This window comes from Camelus ferus, chromosome 2, assembly GCF_009834535.1.
Source record: "Camelus ferus isolate YT-003-E chromosome 2, BCGSAC_Cfer_1.0, whole genome shotgun sequence".
In the NCBI taxonomy this organism is placed as follows: domain Eukaryota; kingdom Metazoa; phylum Chordata; class Mammalia; order Artiodactyla; family Camelidae; genus Camelus; species Camelus ferus.
Window position 1 is genome coordinate 87,749,389 of NC_045697.1, and position 16,828 is coordinate 87,766,216.

The 16,828-nt window shown below is 37.7% G+C and overlaps 1 long non-coding RNA gene and 1 other non-coding gene across 2 annotated transcripts in view; both read right to left on the reverse strand.

Annotated features, from left to right (window-relative positions):
* The window catches only part of LOC116658274, a 182,016-nt gene that overhangs the window by 44,208 nt on the left and 120,980 nt on the right, over nt 1–16,828 (reverse strand). The window lies entirely within an intron of this gene.
* Nucleotides 12,631–12,702, reverse strand: TRNAA-CGC. The gene has a single exon. It is a non-coding gene; the product is annotated as a tRNA-Ala (tRNA).

Sequence of the window (16,828 nt, forward strand, 5' to 3'; positions counted from 1 at the left end):
TGTAATGTGATATCAGCATCTCAGCCAGTTATCTTGCTGGCTCTGTTAGGTTCGGGATGACTGAGCCCTTCTCGGCATGGCTGTAGTTTCAGATCCTCTGTCAGTGGTACTTACAAAACGTCAGTGTAGCAAGTCTTACCTCAGTTTGGATAAGCAAGATATTTTGTGACCTCTAAAAACTCATTAACATTACTAATACTTGTTCCTTTAGGACAAAAACTCTCGACGTTATTTACTTTCACTAACCATATAATGCCCTCAAGTCTGGATGTCCAATAGCCAATTTGTTACTACAAACTTTTGTTGGACATCTTATTTGATTCCACATTAGGTCCAGGCATATAAAGACAACTAAGTGAAAATTTAAAATGAGGCAGAAAAATCTACAGGAAGCAGAAAGAACCAAGTAAGATAAAGTCTCTTACAGTAAAGGCAACAAATTCAAGTCCCATCACTAGACTTTGAAGGCATTATATATTTTAACACAATAGTATCTGCACCTGGGTTCCCAAGAAAACTATAATTGTTTTAGGCATATTCTGTTTAAGAAGGCATGGAACACAGGTATGTACATCTGGGTAACCTACCCAGTTGTATACATAAGATCTATGTACTTTTTTTGCATGTAAATTATAATTCAATTAAAAGGAGGTATAAAAGTATATATTATATTCAGAGTCATTAGAAAAATGGAGGCTCCTTTGGATAATCCCCCACCTATTCACCCATTTATTCAGAATATTGGTTACCCAGCGGTTCTGTGTAGCTCAGGCTTTCTGTGTTCTAATGTATGGTCTGCATTTAGCACAGCATTGAATTCCTCTTTGTTTCTCTCACTGTTACCTTTGGTGAATAATTTAGCTCGTTAAGCATGATCGTTAAGTAACTGCTCATTTAACTGATGTTTTTTCAAACCTGCACAATATGTTCTCATCCTATATTAGTATCACATTCTTCAGTCTCACGTGAGAGACTAAATGCTATAATTATAAAAATAACTTCAAGTGTGTCATGCTTTGGGGATTTTCTAGAACACTAGACGAGGCCAGAGCAATTTTCACAGTGGCCACAGATTTAGAACAGATATTCTGGTGCCCTACAAGCCCTTGCAGCCCCCAGGACGCCACACTCCAGGGTTACAGATCCCAATTTTGAACATTATGAAACTTCCTCCTCAGTAACAGACAAACTGATTCTGTGGTTAGAGAGCCTGTGCTTAGAAATAAGGCAGGCTAAAAATGTGAATTTATGCAGTTTGGAGAAAGCATAGAGATAATGTCTACTTTAATTCCTGTGTTTTTCCAAACACAGAGAATAGGCCAAAGGTCATGAGGGGAAATTAAAGAAAAATAGAAAACAGATGTTAGGAAGCTCAGTATAAGACTGGAAACACGAGCAGCAATGAATAGTATTAAAGAAAAAACAGACCGCTGTTTAAAAAAAACAAAACAAAAAAAACCCCAGAAAGTGAAGATCTTATGAAAGTTCTATTTTCATACTGATATATTTAAAATAGTTTGACTTTTTAATATTTTACTAAAGTGATTTGATTTCATTTTTCCCTTCCTTACATTTAGAGATACAATTTGGGAGCAAAAGACAATCTTAAAACCCACCCATTACAAACTCCATCTGAAAAGATGATGCCTCAAAAAGCCTCATCTTAGCAACCAAAATTGCAGACATCCCTCCCCACCCCCACCCCCAGTATCAAACTTTAACCAAAAAAAGCTGTTCTTTTCTTTCAATTGACAGTGGTTGTTACTTTTCAAAAGACATTTGTTCTCAAATTATCTTTCCATTAGGACACTTGAATAGTTTCCTTGACATTAATAAGAGCTATGTAGATATACTATGGTGAGAAATAGGGACTTAGGCAGAAATTCATTTTAGATTACAAAATACACAGAATGCCTCTAAAATGAATTGTTGACTTTTCTGTTATATAGAGAGGATATATATGTTTTGACATGTTTTGACTTTTATATATTATCTTCAGCTAAAATAAAGGAAGATTTGTGAGATCAACAAAAATATATAAATGTGTGTATGATGTCTTAAAATCTTATGAACAAACACATCATGAACTTCTAGAGTCTGTCCTGAAACTTCTTCCTTTGTTACCTTTTAGGAAGTCAGGTAAGAGTCATAAGAATGAAAAAGAGCTATTGTAAAATGATTTCCAAGCAATTTCCAGAATTTAAAAGCATGCAAAAAATGAAGAGAAATTATTCAAAATACATATTCCTCAGCTTATCTTTTCACCCAAAATCCCCACTGATGCTTTTCTTTTGTCTCTATGTGTTTGTTTTGTTTAGTATTAACCAATTGACTTAAATGTTGACAAAGGGGATTTGGCATGGACCTGTAGTAGGTATGTCATTAAGAGGATGTAAGTAAGGATCGTTGCTGGATGCATTACATTAGAGATGTAATTATGAAGACAGAAGACTCAGCGCAACAGCTAAGGCATGGATGCCGAAAGTGGACTTGGAAACCTAGAAAGGAAAATGAATTCCTTCGTAGGAGGGACTTCACAGTCATCCCGGTCATGTGTGCTAAGGGCAATGACAGCAGTGGACCAAGGAAGAGCCTGGGAGCCACCATGTCCAGACTCATCAGCCTCAAGCACATCACCCTCCCTCGTCCTCTCTTGCTCTCACCCTACCCTGCCAAATGCAATCCATAGTGTATCATTTTTATGTGCATTCTTATTTTCTTATGAGTAGACACATTAACGTGATGGGTTTAACCATAGTTCATCTTATTTATGAGCCTCTGGTTAAATGTTAATAGCCTGAAGTCAAATATCAAACACAAGAATTTAGAGCTAAAAATCTTGCAAGCCCTACCTACTAACTATCCAACAGGATCATGATCCAGACCGCCCTGTTTCTTTAGCTGTTTTAATTTTATCAACAGTGAACCACTTACCGTGCTTATTAAATGCTAGGCACTGTCTGAAGTGCTTTTGATATGTTAATTCATTTAATTCTAAAGACAACCACATGAGACAGCTATTATTATTATCATCTCCATGTTAAATCTGAGAAATTTTAGGCACAGAGAAGTCAAGTAATTTGCCCAAGGTCACACAGCTAGTGAGTGGCAGAACGGGGTATGACTCTGGAATCTATGCTCTTAACCACCGTACCACTGCCTGAGGCTTTTCACAGTTGCCAGATAAAACATTTTATGATCATCTTTTATTATTGGAAGGGGTCAAAATTATTGGATTGGAAGTGTGCTTGAGTTGTTCATGTTGTACAGATAGTGATGGGGAGTTTTCGCCCAACTGCAAGTCTGTTTCATGTGTTGACTATACTGCTTGCCCCAGGCCACACATCACTAGACATACTACCTAATATTACCCTGTAAATTCATCATTGTTCTGTCTGTAGTGTGAGTAACTCATAGCCTCAACATTAGCAAGATAAACTGATTCTTAATAAAACAAGACAAGATTAAGTTTGAAGACTAATTAAAAAGAAGGAAGCTGATCTCATATCTATTAAATTTCTAGTTTGGTCTGTTTGGAAAACGTCCAAAAGGTTAATATATGTGTTTCACTGAAGAGTAATGAAAATTCAGGACTAGTGGGACATTCGGTAAGAGTGAAAAGAAAGGAGACACAAAATATGAAATCAAGAAGACTTTACAGAAAAATTCCTTTTGCCTCACATTATACAGAGCCTTCATACATAGGAAAAGGTTAACCTGAGATCCATCTTGCCCTGCATATCAGTAATCTTTATTATTAAGACACAACAACTTTATTTCATAATCATTTTCTTCCGGCCAACCAGCTGTGGTTACTCAAGGCAGATTAACTAGAACCTGATGGATTTCAGCCCCTGTTCAGCAATGCCAGCCAAATACTGTAATTACACAGGATGCAGGCTGAGATAATGTTGACCTTGTACTTAGAGATAGACCCAGATAAGTGAACTGTCAGATTTGCAGGCCAGGCTTTTCAATCACTGGTGCTGTATCTGTGAAGAGAAAGGGACGGGAAAGGGAAAAGAAAAACACCAAAAAACAAAACCCCTCATCATTTTATCTGTCTGGAAAGAAGGTATCTAATAAAGACTAAGCCTTCAAGAGATAGGAGTAGGTTCACCGGTTTAGAGCTTAGAGAGCAGGGTGGAGGATGTGCTTCCCTGAGGTGCACGGAATCTGTGTCCTTTTGAGCCCATATGTTCTGCGGATCAGGCGTGAGAGAGAGCCTTTCTATTTGGCAGTTTGCACAGCACACTGCTGATGTTATGAAATTTACATTAGGTTGAAAAAACAGTCCTTGTCATACTTTATCCTTTTGGAGGAAATGGATTTCCTTAATAAGAGCACTGCTTTATTTCCCTCATGAATTCTGATAGGGAACACATTCCTGAATGGCGTTCTACCAAAGAGAGGGGCTGCGAGGGAATGGCTTATTATTCTAAAAATTTTAATGGCCCAGAAGCAAAATATCTTTGGTCCTTATATTCCAGACATAAATGCTTAAATTCAAATAACAAGTGCCAAGGCCTCTGAGATATAACTGTTGGAAATCAACCAAAGATGAGGGATCCAGCGGGTATTTGTTAATGGTTAATGACTAATACCCTAAATCGTTTGGTTATTATTAACTAGCACAAAATGGCTCACATCTAGGTCCTTGTAACCATATTAAACTATGCAGAAGTTCCCTTACTTTAATAAACTTTAAGTTAAATGTGAAAATATTTCACAAATATCAAGCATGGTTTCCTTTTAGTTTAGTGCTCCCTGGAGCTCTGCACATTGAGATGTTTGAGCCTTTGCTGATGGATATTCTTTTCCAAGGGGTGTCTCTGTGCCCATCCACTTTCTCCTGGTGAGCTCTGCCTCACTTTTCAAAGCCTGTATCAGGACTCCCCCACATCTTTGCCATTTTCATTACCATATTCCTTTTTCTTTCTTCCAGTAATTAATTTCTCCTTCATAGCATAATATCCCTGCATCGGTTACCATGTGTATCACACTACTATTATTGTTGTTGTTGTTACTATTATTTAATAGGCCATTTCTCCAGCTAGAAGTCTTTAAGGACAAAGGGGCTTATTTGTCTTTGACCTCTAGCACAAAAGCACCAGGAGCACGGCAGGCATTTAATAAATGTCTGTTGACTGTATGGGTGCATGTGCAAACGGTAAAACAATTCATCCTAAGGAAAGAGGTTAGTCTCTAGTATAGCTGCTGACTTTCTATTCTTTCAAAATATCGAAGAAGCAAGACGACGTTTTCTGATATGCAAAGCCAATCGTAGACTAAGAGGCACCTGAAAGACGGCTTCGCTCTTGAGTATATTACAGCTCTTTTTCGCTGTTTTTCAATCCCTCTTCATAGAGAGGAGGAAAATTCCTCTCAGCAATCCGAAGAATTTGTAGAAGAAGCACTTCTATCTTCTCTCCCACCCTTTCCTCACTCCCTCCACTGACTGTGGAAAATGGGAGGAAACACATTAGTGTTAGCTTACTGTTTTCTGGGTCCTCATGATATTTCTCCTGCTCTGCTTTTCACACTCCGGCAGCACAGCAAGGGAAGTCTGCATCTTGTTCTTTGGGAGGGTGAGTATTTTTAATTCAGGGTTATTTATTAGGCCTGCAGAAGAATGCGGCCTACTGGTAACAAAGCTGTTCTTCTTTATTGGTAACAAAGGTGCTATTGGACCTCCATTTGTCTGACTCCTGTGTCCATGTTTCCTAAGTATCCAAACTCAGATAGGTAGTTATTGCTTTCTCCCCAAATCACCCCACTACAATGTCTCTAGTTTTGCATGACCGGAATACTGGGGAATTATGAAATTTCAGTGAACTCTTATTATAAATACACTGAACTTAATTGATATTTAATATTTTAAAACACAGAATTAAGGCAGAGATAGCCAATAATCTTAGTTCCTAAAAAATTATTTCAGAATCATTCAAAACACGTCTCTTTTCACAGGATGACATTAGACTTATAGAGATCTCAACCCTCATCTACTACAAGTATTGACGACAGCCCACCTTCTGGCTGATTAGGCCACTTGGTTTCAGTTTGAATCTAGTAATGGGAAACCCACTAACTCTTGGGACTTCCTGTTTGGTTGTTGAATAACTCCAGGAATTAGTACTTTATTTTATTAAACAAGAATTCAATTCTTTGTGAATTTTTCAAGTTCTTCTCTCTGGTAGAATAAAAGCAAATCTATTTCTATTTTTTCTGTGATAACCCTTTAGATTTTTAATGTATTTCTGTGGAATCAAGGACCATATGTCTTTTATCTGCATACCCCCTTCTCTGCTTAATATTAACAAAACAAACATCTTTTGAGCACCAGGCACCGTGCTGGGTGTTGGTCATAGAAAAACGAGTAAGACATGGTTTCTCTCCTCATAAAGCAAACATGTACATGTAAAGAAGTGCTTCCAAACCACTGTGTAAATTGCTGCAGTGAAAACATGCACTAAATGCAAAGGAACATAAGAAAGGGGATATGTAATCCCGCATAGAAGAAGCTGTGACATAGTCACAGGAGAAAGGATATGTGCATGAGTCTTAAAAGAGGAATTTTCCAAGTAGAAAAAGAAGGGAAGTATTTTCCAGTCAGTGATATCAGCATGTGCAAAGGCACAGAGGAAAGAAAGATTGTGGCTCATGCAGTGAACATAAGTGTTCAAGGAGGCTAAAGCATGGATGAGTATGTGGAGAGTGGTAGATGAATCCAGAAATGAAGGTGCTCAAAGTATGAATGGCATCCTGTACCAGCAAGGTATGGGTGTTGACCTACAGGTGAAGGAAAGCCATTGTAAGATTTTGACTAGAGAAGTGGTTATGTGAGATATTTTAGAAGAACCACATAAGCTTTTGTACAATGGAAATGGGACAAAATTAAAAGCAGGAGGGCTATTTAGAAGGGTTTGTTTGCTTGTTTGTTTCCTCTTTTAATTTTTGCAATGGTCCAGTTGACTGCTGAATAAGAGTCAGTGAAAACAGAGAAAAGAGGAAACGATAGATTTGGATATTTAGCCTGTAAAATATATAGGATTTAGTAGCACAGGATGAAGATGGGGTGAGGGAGGGAGGAGATTTAGAAAGTAAGTCGAACTATAAACAGATTTGGTTCCTTTGGGGTGTTCAAATGAAAAAAATATCCAGAATATAGCAGACATTATAGCAATGAATCTTGAGAGTGTGTGCTGAGGCTGATACTATCAAGAATTGGAATTCTTTAACAGATGAGTAGTGCTCGAACCACGGGAAAGTGCAGTGCAAGACAATGCTATGATCAAGACCCTGGGGAACATTAACACTTCAGGGACTTCCAGCAAAGCAGACTTAGAAGGATTGCTCAGAGAGGGACGAGGTAAACCAAGAGAAAATAGTTATACAGGAGCCAAGAGAGAGGAGAGTTTTCTGGAAATAGGGATAATTCATCATTGTCAGAGGCCACAGAAAGGTCATGTTAAACAAGGACTGGTAAACTTCTGGTGGATTTCTTGATTAAGCCATTATTGATGACCCTTACTCCAGAGTGATTTGAGCATGTTGAGATGGTAAAAAAGCAGAGATGCTGTTTTCCAGATAGGAGCTAGGAATTGTGTAAATAGATATATAAAGAAATGTAAATATTTGAGCTTCTTAGAGCCCTCTGTTTGTTCATTTGGTTTATTATTTTGCCTTATCACCTTTAAACAAAAAGTTAGGCTCAACAGATTTTAATACCAGACTTCATATTAAGATGGGAATATTTAAATCATATACATACAGTAGGATCTACTTTGTGGATCTGTTTTCAACGTCTTCTTGTATTGATTCTATGCAACTAGCTGAGATTTGCCACTGTCCCCCTCAAAGCAGAGTCAGTGTGGCCCGCCTTGCTCACTTCACATGGGAGGAAGTGTGAAGACCATAATCAGCTTCCATCCTGCCCTATGGTTTGCTGGGACAGCCATCACTAGCCTCCCCCTGAAAGGTCTCAAAAGGAGTCCCAAAATATCTTTCCTGACATAAAAGTTGTAACACGAAGTGTTAGAGTGAAAGTTTCCAGTTGCCTGTAAAATTCTTTATGGAAAAATACTGATAGATATTATAGGGAAAAATATATGATGCTATCTAAGAAGTTTAAAATCTCAGCCTAGTAAACAAATGCTACTTTAACAGCAAGAAATCAAAAAGAATTAACAAAAATTAAGGAATATCTACTCTCTACTTTTTCAAATTATTTGAGTGGAAGATACTGTCAATGGCTTGATAATGGTAACAGAATTTCTGTGAATTAACTACATTTGAAATAAATACTGATATTTGTTCAAATGGCTAAGTAATGCTCAATTTTACATGCTTATTTGGGGCTTTGTCAGTTGGGGAAAGAAAGAACAAGTTAAATTGCCAGGAAATTAAGTTGGGTTAAAAGTACCATAATTTAATTATCTAATAATTGTGCAGACTGATAGTCAAGAAAATGGTGTGCCATGTAAGATGTTTTGCCGGCTATTCCACAACTCAATTACAGCCATCTTTAAGGACTAAGAGAGATTGGCCAGAGTTATATTTAATTTCACTGCAACTTTGACTTGTACTTATTTTCAGCCCGGTTTGGTAGGAATTGGCTGGAGCTATTTCAATGCAAGCGATCCTTATTTTTCTTTTTTGACCCTGTGATCTCTTCTTGAAAATAAATCTTTTCAATGACAGGCTCATTTAGAGTTGGTCTCAAATATTTTCCCCATTGCCTTGCTCTTCAATTGGAAACCTGCCTGAATGACCCTGGGGAATAACAAGCTTCTGACTCTATTACAAGATCACTCCTTTTTGGGAAATGTATTCTGGTAACCATAGTTTTGATTTCCTATTAAGCAGTTGATTTTGCCATTAAGTTATTTATCTCTTATGAGTAGATACTATTTTATTTTATAGAAAATCCCCGAAGTGGGGTTTCAATAGGACAGATATGCACTTCTGAATTATGGAAATGAAATTTGGGGGTAAGCACTTGAGGTAAGCAGTATGGCATTGTGTGGCATCAGACACCAAGACTCCTCTGGTCTTGCTGTTCCTTCACCCTCAGCATTCTACTTCATGCTTCTACCTCGCATCTCAAGAGAGCTATTTTTGTTGCTGCCATCTTGTCAGCATTCCAGCCAGCAAGAAGTAGGAAAGGCTGAAGAAAGGCAGGCCCTTTCCTGCTAAGGATGTTTCCAGGAAACTACACATGGTGTTTTCACATTTACATTCTACTGGGTGAAACTTAACCACAGATCCACACCTAGCTGCAATGGAGTCTGGGAAATGTAGTCTTTATTCGAGTGACCACATACCCAGCAAACCCTGAGGGTTATATAACTAAGGGGAAAATGGGAGACTGAATCCTGCAGAACAGCCGGTAGTCTCTGCTAATTTTCTTCTTCCTGCTCAGCTTGTCACATGATCCCCTCCATTAAACCTCCATTTATGATTCTCTGACTTCACCAAGGATTCTTGGCTATTAGCCATCCCTTTCCTTCAGTTGTTAGAAAGATGACTCTTATGTTCTTGTCTTTATATATTTATATTTCTGTTCCTGATGTTTTTCTCATCTACTTAAGGACAAGGGTCTCATGTATCCCCAACCCAGTGCACGATTACACACCCTACTGGAATTCAATAAAATCATGACTGAAAGTAAGATGTACAGAAATTGGAGATAAAAATAAATTTAGGTGAAATTATTCTTGCCAGAATAAGGTGGTTTTAGAAGTGTCATAAAATCTATCATGCCTTCCTGGGAAGCTGTTCTGCTCCACTGAACAAGTCTGCTGTGTGATGGCCTGTGGAGCTCTCTTCTGTCAGAGGCACTGAGGTTTCCCACTCATTAGTGAGATCAGAACAGGTCCTTTGCAGCCTGGAAGGTGAGACCTAAGGGACAATGTCCTTGGATATAAAAACCGGGAGAGTGCTGGGAAATATCTTTTCACCACAGCAGCTCTGGAACACTACCTTTGTGACTGAATTCATTCTTTCAACGTACTGGGGAGAGATGTGAGAACGAGAATGAATGTGAATGAGTTGGTAAATCTGGCTTGTACATTTAATAGACTGATAAATGGAGGAAGCATGCACCTAAAGATAATGACATTGCTGAACAGAAATCACTTTTCTGGTCTCGCCATTCTCTACTGTTAAGCTCTTAATATTTATAAAGAGCTCAAAACTCCTGGAAACCTACACTTTAAAACATTTCTTTGTACATATATTTTTAGAAATATTTATTGATTGATATTTCCTATATCAAGCTATGATTGTTTTATGTAAAAGTTAGAAGCCCATGTTTGTGGTAAACATTTCAATAATGGCCATTAATTAGTGCTACAGGATAAAATACAGGATGCCCATCTTAAATTTGAAATCAGATAAAAAATGAGTTTTTTTTAGTATATGTATGTCCTATGCAATATTTGGGACCTAACTATGCTAAAACATTATTTTTCTGAAATTCAGATTTAACTGGGTTTCCTGTATTTTGGTTTGCTAAATCTGGCAGTTCTTCCCTTAATGACTCAGGTCTCTCTCTGTCCCTGCCACTTTTTCACATGGCACTGTTGCTCCTCTCTCAAAGGTGGAGACTATTGCTCCACTCTGTTGAACAGGAGTTGGCTTTGTGACTTGCTTTGATTAACAAAATGCAGCAGAAGAGACATTGTGCAAGTTGTGGCAGCCAGGTCTAGGCTTCTTCCGTGGGAATAAGCAACTGTTGCAGGACCATTTATTGAATGCACAGCCTTTTCTCACCCATTTTATTTATTTATTTAACCTTTTTTTTATTGAGTTATAGTCATTTTACAATGTTGTGTCAAATTCCTGTGTAGAGCACAATTTTTCAGTTATATATGAACATACATATATTCATTGTCACATTTTTTTTTTTTGCTGTGGGTTTTCTCACCCATTTTAAATTACTTCTCTGTCAAAAATCAAGTTTTTTATAAATGCCCTGGTCTGTTTCTGGATTTTGAGTTAAATTCCATCATTTCGGCAATACTATATTGTCTTCAATGCTACAGATTTATCATAAGACTCAATATCTAATAGAGCCAATGCCTCCTCGAGTCCCAGACAAGAGGGGCTCTACTCAGAGTCCCATGCTTTAAAAGACTTACTTATCACAAACTCAAACACAAATGAATTTTATTTTGTTTTCATCTTGATGTCTGTAAAATTGTTTTTGAAGGTTGACTAATCACTTGAGCAAAAGAGAATTATGGGAGGGATTCATGAACCAAAACAAGCCCCCAAGGAAGATAAGGGCCAAAAGCCACGTGTGGGAAGGAAAAACTATGCTTTGCTCTGAAAACCACAGAACAAGGGTCTCTTTTTGTTTAAAGTTGAGTGCTCCAAATCACTCAAAATGTGTCCAAGTGGAGTGGGTTCCCCAGTTATCCATATTATTTCTTCCCTTTTGCTTGGGAAGTAGTTATGAGAAGCATTAAGAACTGCCTGGAGAGGTTCAAGTGGGACTTGAGAAAGGAACCTGTCCACTTTTTGTGGTACAGAGTAGAAACTCTGTGATCAGTTCCCCAAAGTTTGACCTCTAGAATCTTGTTCTAAAAAGTGCCTATAATTTGTTTCTATCAGACATAGTAAGACACACAGACATGGAAATGATTGTCCTGAAGGAGTAAGTTCATATTCACAGATCCTTAGAAACAAGAGGCATGCCATCACACATGGGGCCACATGGGGAAGAACCCGGGTCGGTCAGGAGGCAGAGGAACAAGGGGAAGCATGGACGAAAGCTTTAAGTAAGGTTTTCATGGAAGCAATGGGCAAGGCAGGCTAAGCAGGCCAAACAGGTTTAGGATTGGCTGGTGTGACTATTTCCACAGAGTGTGTGACTATTTCTGGGGTGTAGGGATCACCCCTAGTTGCCTGATACCTGGCCCTGAGGTGATTCTAGGGCAGAGGGATAGTGGCTCAACCTATGAGAGCTTGATAAAGGAGGTAGTAGGAGAGTATGGACTCTGGATTGGTCAGTTTGCACATGAAAACCACACCTTAGGGAAGTCATTTGTTATCTCTAGGAATTAGCTAATCCTGGGAGGGGCAGCCTCTCCAGTATCTGCAAGGACCCAAATTTCACAGCATCATTAATTATAGGAAATTAAATAGAAACATGATTAATACAAGTCTCTATCCTATTTTTTTTCCTCTCAACAAAATCTGACTCTTACAGCTGGAAGTCATATCTTTCACATTTTTTATACCTAAAATGAGCTTCAAAAGATTGTTTTTGGAGTTTGAAACTGAACAGATAATTGATTCTGTCTTGCCTGAGTTTAGCCCTTTACATGAGGCATGTCTCAACCTGACTGGGTGGAGAATTTTAAGAATGATTATAAATAAAAAATTCAATGGATAATTAAAAATGAAGTAACTTTAAGCCATGATTCCAATAACAACTAATGAAAAATTATTCATTGCATGTTTATGGCTTTATTTATTGCTACTAAAGTGCAAGTTACATGCACAAAGACAGAACCCATGCAAAAAATTCACCTGCAAATTGAATACGATGCTGACTGCAAGTTTATTTCATCAGGTCTTTAGGGGGGGGTGGTAATTGTGTTTATTTATTTATTTATTTATTAACAGAGATACTGGGGATTGAACCCAGGACCTTGTGCATGCGAGGCACGCACTTTACCACTGAGCTATACCCTCCCCCAGTGCAAGTTTAATATGGTACAGATAATTTTGTGTTTGGTATGCTTATAATTCTACATGACTCTAGAGCACATATCATTGGAAAATCCTAAAGGTTAAGGTTATTCAACAGAAAAAATTGAGAGTCATGATCAGATTCAATTTTTAGGACTGCCTTGAGGAGTAGAAGCTGGAATCATCTGAAGGCTTGTTCATTCAAATATTTGGTCTCTGGGTAGGGAGGACTGGAAAACCAAGACGGGCAACCAGAGCGCCTGTTAATTGGTCTCTCCATGTGGCTTGGCTTCAGAACAGCGTGGTAGCCTCAGCGTGCTTGCTGGCTCAGAACTCCAAGTGCATGAGTTCTATCGAGGTAGAAACTATGGCATATCTAGTCTAACTCTTTCACAGATAAAGAAACAGATCTAGTGATCGTAAGCAAATCCACATCTGTTAAAGAAACAAGATGGTTTTCTTACTTTCGTAAGTGGATGGATAAATATATCAAGTAATCCAGCTAGGCAAAACTGCAGACGCCAGGGCTGGAGAGAAGGACATAGGAACTGGTTGTCATGTTCAGGCAAGGTTCCAATTAGAAGGGCTGAGGAACCTGCTGAACAAGGTGGGTCGGAGTAGTTCTGAGCAGAGTTGGCCACTAGGAGGGACCTGAAAAGAAGGGAGGCTCAGTGTACAGGTTTGCTTCTGCTCTGTAATCCCCGTATGAGCCGTGTCACCTATGACAGCCTACTAAACTTAAAATACTTTAGATATTATGGAAAAATGAGTCATGTAAGGCAAGGAAGCACCACCCATCCAGAAAGGAAAAGTTTAGCTAAACAGACCAGAATCAATACCCTCTAAGCTGAGCAAGCCTAGTTTTATTTCAGCGAGATGTTAGCCCTAAGATTTTCTGGAGTGAAAAGTATGGTCTCCAGTAGTGCACAGAGGATAAATCTGAAAAGTACTTAAATCAGAAAAACGCATAGTTATCACTCCGTGATACGTGCCCACAGGCAGCAGCCCCTAACTTTGGAGCTGAGTTTTTGGGTTAGACGCCATCTCTTGTGAGGAGCAAGCTCAAGTTAGATGATGCTGCAGAGATGAAAACAGAAGTCTCAACCAAAGAACAAGTACGATAACTTTGACTTTTTATGACCAAGGTGAGTTTGGCTAAAAAATAAATGACACTATAAAGGTAATTTAAATCATAAGAGATTTGTATGTCATGCTAAACAGTAAAATTTGTCTGTCTAATAAACCACCCCTTATTTAGCGATGTAAGACGACAACCATTTTATTATGCTCATGAATTGTGTGGGTCAGGAATTTGGAAGGCTTGACTCTGCTCCATACTGCCTGGGGCCTCAGCTGGGAAGACTCAAAGGCAAGGCTGCTTTGAAATGATGAAATCTGGAAAGTGATGATGGAGAAAGGGGGGGAAAGTTTCATCTCTTTAGCCAAGAACATGTTATAGAAGAAAAAGAAAAATGTGAGAACCCGGGAGATGATCTTCACCTCATTTTCATCACTTTCCTTCTGTGGCCGGGTTGTAATATGAATGTATGTAGAAACGGGACGACCTTTTCTGACCTAGCCTCGCAAGTAATGCAGCTTATCGTGGGTCTCATTCTGTTGGTTCCAAGTGAGTGTGAAGCCCACCCTTATTTAATGAAGCGGTTCATAGACCCCACTTTTTGATCAGAGTAAAGGTCACGTTATAAATGAGAATGGAAGACAGGATCGATTTTTGGAAAATCCGATCTGCCACACTATATAATTCCTAGCTTTCGATGAGATTCAGCTACTCTGGTTCCATAATTTAATATGATTCAGGAATAGCTGAAATGGAATCTAGCATTTACCTTCCTTACCTACTTTCACTTTCTTCTCTGTGGCCCTTCATTTCCATTTTCTGTGGCTGTAAGACTAACAACCAAGTGGAATGCCAACCTTCATACTTAGAGAGCTGTGTGTGTGTGTGATGTGTGTGTGTGTGTGTATTCTGCTTTCCAGAGCTGCAGAAGGAAATGTATTGTTATAACTTTAAAGACTTTCTGCTGGATGCCCAGATGCTTGGGAAATTGAAGCTGAATATAAAAAGAATATTGCTCATCAAATCAACATGCTAAACTTACTTTGACAGAGAGTTTGATACTCAAGAAATATTTTCTCCCTTTAATTGCAAGTAATAATTCTGGCTTAGATTTTAATGAAAACAGGAATCATAATAAACCACTTAAAGAAATCATGTACTTTTATGCTTCAGAATATGAAAAATGATTTCAGGATATGTAAAGTGATTTATTCAACCAATGTTTGTTGCATACCATCTTACCTTCAGATGGTACACTGGGTATTGGGTCCACAATGGTAAATCACACCTAAAATGATGCCTTTATTTTGGGGTATACATATATATATATATAAATATTTATTGAAGTGTAGTCAGTTTACAATGTTGTGTCAATTTCTGGTGTTCAGCACAATGCTTCAGTCATGCATGAACATACATATATTTGTTTTCATATTCTTTTTTATCGTAAGTTACTACAAGATATTGAATATATTTCCCTGTGCTATACAGTATAAATTTGTTGCTTATCTATTTTATATATATTATAAAATGATGCCTTTTTAATGGAGCTTCTACTCTACTTGGATAGAAGATCTGGGAACGGGTATTGAGTATCATGATATAAGTAAACATGTAAGTGACAAACAGTTACAAGTTGTGATAAGTAATGGAAAAAAGAAAAGGATTAGGAGCCCCACAAGAGAGAATTAAAAGAAAACTTCATTTAGATTAGATGAATCAGGGAAGAAACTGACATTTATTGATTTCTAATGATGATAAATCATAACTAGTGTGGCAAATTGGGAGGAAAAGTTTTTTTGGTGGACGGAAGAACTTCTTCAGAGGCTCTGAGTCAGACAATACTTTGTTAGATTTTATTTTCTTTCTTTTCCTTTATTTTATTTTATTTCAGGAACTGTAAAAGGAGAAAACATTGATGAGTTTTAAGCAGAGGAGTGACATCCTCACATCTGCATTTTAAAGAATCTCTGGCTGCTGCCATACAGAAATGGATCAGAGCAGAACAAGAATGGAATTGGTTCTTACTAATATGCTACTGAGAATGAAAAAAAGAAAAACAAAAAAACAGGGAAACAATTTACCAAGAAGAAGAGAAAAAGGATCTCAAATTTCCTAATTGCTTAGAAATCACTCAACCCATCATCTCGTCTGAGAAGTATAAATGATAGTATGGGTTAATACACAATATCACAGCCAGAAAATCCCCCATGCTACCTCTTCTTGCATACTTCCTGAGTTCTTACCTCCTGCCTTTGCACATACTGTTAATTATAACTCTGAGGAAAGCCCTCCTCCCTTTAATTGTTGAAATCTTAGCCATCCTTCAAGCTCGAAATTAAATGCTTCCTCCTTCAGGAAGAGCTGATGCCCCTAGCCAGATATTTCCTCTTTCCTGACTTCAGCTCTCTTGGGTTTACTTTTAAATGCTTCTCATGCCATTTTTGTACTGTGTGCAGACCTAACTTTACTTGTGTAGTGCACTATTCTGGGTTCAATTCACTGTTAGAGACCCCAGTGCCTACACAGCCTGAAGGAGAGGTGGTATTCAATAAACATTGGATAAATGAATTAACATACAACTGAAATTTACATCCTGAAACAATCATAAAAGTACATGATTTTCTATTTTTTTAAAAACTGGATTATTATGACTTTTTTTTATAAGCCATCTCCTACCATCAACTTCCGAGCATGTGTCTTCAACAGTGTCTCTATAAATATTTATTAAATTACACTTAAATTTAAATGACATTTTCAATTTAAGAGTGTAACTAGGATTTACTCAATAATAGGCATTTTTTATTCCTGCTATTCTAACAGAAAATTTGTATTGATGAAACTACATTAAAAATAAAACAAACTCACAAAAATAAAATTAATCTTAAATATTATTTTCTAGTCTTAGATATCCTTAGCTAAGTAAATTGGTGAAATTGGTACCCTTTTATGAGTTAAAGTTATCATTCTATCACTCTCTTAATGCCTTTAAGTCTGTTTTTATTTTTCAAATCTCCAGTTCAACTGAATCATTAGGGGGATTACTTGCAG